Source organism: Sapajus apella, unplaced genomic scaffold, assembly GCF_009761245.1.
Source record: "Sapajus apella isolate SASKATOON/1434 unplaced genomic scaffold, GSC_monkey_1.0 scaffold87, whole genome shotgun sequence".
Taxonomy (NCBI): domain Eukaryota; kingdom Metazoa; phylum Chordata; class Mammalia; order Primates; family Cebidae; genus Sapajus; species Sapajus apella.
Genome location: NW_022437027.1, coordinates 5,108,871 through 5,111,332, shown reverse-complemented (window position 1 = coordinate 5,111,332; position 2,462 = coordinate 5,108,871). Strand labels below are relative to the sequence as shown.

The 2,462-nt window shown below is 38.2% G+C and overlaps 1 non-coding gene across 1 annotated transcript; it reads left to right on the top strand.

The window, feature by feature from the left end:
• The first annotated feature begins 2,124 nt into the window (after positions 1–2,124).
• LOC116534478 lies at positions 2,125–2,227 on the top strand. The gene has a single exon (XR_004261745.1). It is a non-coding gene; the product is annotated as a U6 spliceosomal RNA (small nuclear RNA).
• Positions 2,228–2,462: the final 235 nt, after the last annotated feature.

Below are 2,462 nucleotides of genomic sequence, written 5' to 3'. Positions count from 1 at the left end.
TCTATAATCCTGCCTCCACTTGCCACCTAGGTGTGAGCCATCATTATTTCTCAACTGCATCCTCCTCTTAACAGGCCTCTCTGCTTTTATCCTTGCTCCAATGCCCCCTTCCCCCTCACCCCACCACCTTCCAGGACCACTCACTCATTGCAGTGGACAGAGTAATTATTTTAAATTTTAAGTCAGAATATGTCTTCTCTCTGCTGAAAACCCTCCAAATACTCAAAACAAACACCAGATTCTTGCCATGACCTAATTGGCCCTACATGCTGCCCCACAATTACCTCTGACTCTCCCACCACCTTCCCCTTTGCTCACTGTGTTCCAATTGCCTTGGCCTCTGACTCACATACACACCATGCATGCTCTCACCTGAAGGCCTTTGCTCTGGTTGTTTTGCCCAGAATTCTCTTCCCAGAGGTACCTGCTTGGTTGACTACTCAATGACTTCAAGCCTTTGCTCAAATCTCCTCTTCTCAGTGAGGCTCACCCTGACTACCTTATTTAACACTGAACCAGCCCATACCCCAGCACTCTTGATTCCACTTACCCCTACTTTACTCTTTCTCTTCTCCACAACACTTCTTAATCTCTAGCAAACTAGATTATTTATTCTGTTATTATTATTATCCCTTTGCACCTACTAGAAATTAAGATCTGTGAGAGGACAGATCTTTGTTTTGCTCACGGTGTTTCCCAAGAAAAATATTAATTTGTTATCATATAGGTATCATGTTCAAAATATATGTTGAATTAATGAAATAAACAATAATAACAGCAAGTTCCCAAAGAAGGAGCTAGCATTTAGGAAATCATCAAGAAACACAGTTATCAATGCTGTCAATGGAAAAATCCAGGGCTCTGAAGACACATGCTAAAGAAATTTATGGAAACATAATTTCAGGGAAATGAATAGGAATGCTGAAACATACTATATGGTGATAAAGACTCTAATAGGTTTTTGTAAGTAGGACTGGTGCTTTTATTTATAATGGCTATTGCCATCAACTTTTTCTGTGACACTCCTTAGGCCCATGAAACCTGCCTAATAGGGGCAGTTACTCTATTTTCTTTATAATTATCTCAGTTGGAGATTCCTAAATTGAAGTTATGGTTGAAATCTTGGCCCCTAAAGATCTAACAAAGTTGAATATTTCTGCCATGTGTTCTTCTCCAGAGCTTACCTTTTCCTCAGCTTTTGAGTTTTCTGGGCATTAAATAAAAAGTTCTTTCAAATGCAGTGGAAATAGTTCCCTGTGCAACATCTCTTTCTGCTGTTAGGATACATGTCTCTAGTGCTTAACTTTCCTCTGAGTGTTTAGCAGTTGAACCTTGTCTTACAGTGGTTCTTAAATTGGTTTCTTTCCTTTACTTAATACATCCATGACAGGCACAGTTTGCTGGAATCAATGCTTGTGTTCTTTTTGTTCCTTTTTAATTTTCTTACCCAAATTTATTTAACTTTGAGGCTGAGGCTATAAATTGATGAGACTATAAATTGATGCCCAATATTCATTCATTCCTTTTATTTTAATAACAGGGATCCAAGTTTTAGCTGGACACCTTGTCATCTAACTAAAAAACTATATTTCTCAGACTCCCTTGAAACTTGATGTACCAAAGTAATAGCCAATAAGAGATAAGTAAAAGTTTTGTGTGGGACTTATTGGAAAACTCCTTAAAAATGGGCGTGTGTGTTCCTTCCTTCCTCCGTTTTATTCAGAATACAGATGTAATAAATAGAGCTCAGAATCTCAGACCATGAGAACCAAAACCATATTTTAGGATTGACAGAGTTCTGATCTGCACACAATTGGTGTCACTGATGACTCTGTGGAGTAGGCTCATTACCCCAGCCCTCTGGATTTTGTCTTGTGAGAGAAATAACCTTAACCTGTATAACTAGTTCTATTTTGGACATATCTTTCACATGCAGTTGGACCTATTCTAAATAACACAAATTCCTTTGGGATCCCTCTTAGTGGTAAGATGCCAAAAGTATCCATTGCTCAGAAAAATCCTGCCCATATGAATATCCATCTCAGGCTTGTACTTCATTATTTTCCTATCTTCCTCCTCTTTGGTATGTTTCCTGTTGCTGTTGTCTTATTATTTGCTTTTCTGGTGCTCATTTTGGCAGCTCACATACTTAAACTGGAATAATACAAAGATTAGCTTGGTCCCTTGAAAGGATGACATGAAAATTCGTGAATCATTCCAAACGCACAGCCAACATCATACTGAACAGAGAAAAGTTGGAAGCACTTCTCTTGAGAACTGGAACAAGACAAAGATGCCCACTCTCACCACTTCCAGTAACACAATCAGAGCAATCAAGCAAGATAAAGAAATAAAAGACATTTAAATGGAAAAGAAGTCAAATTATCTCTCTTCACTGACGATATAATTCTATACTTAGAAAACTCTCAAAATTCTGCCAAAAGACTCATAGACTTGATACA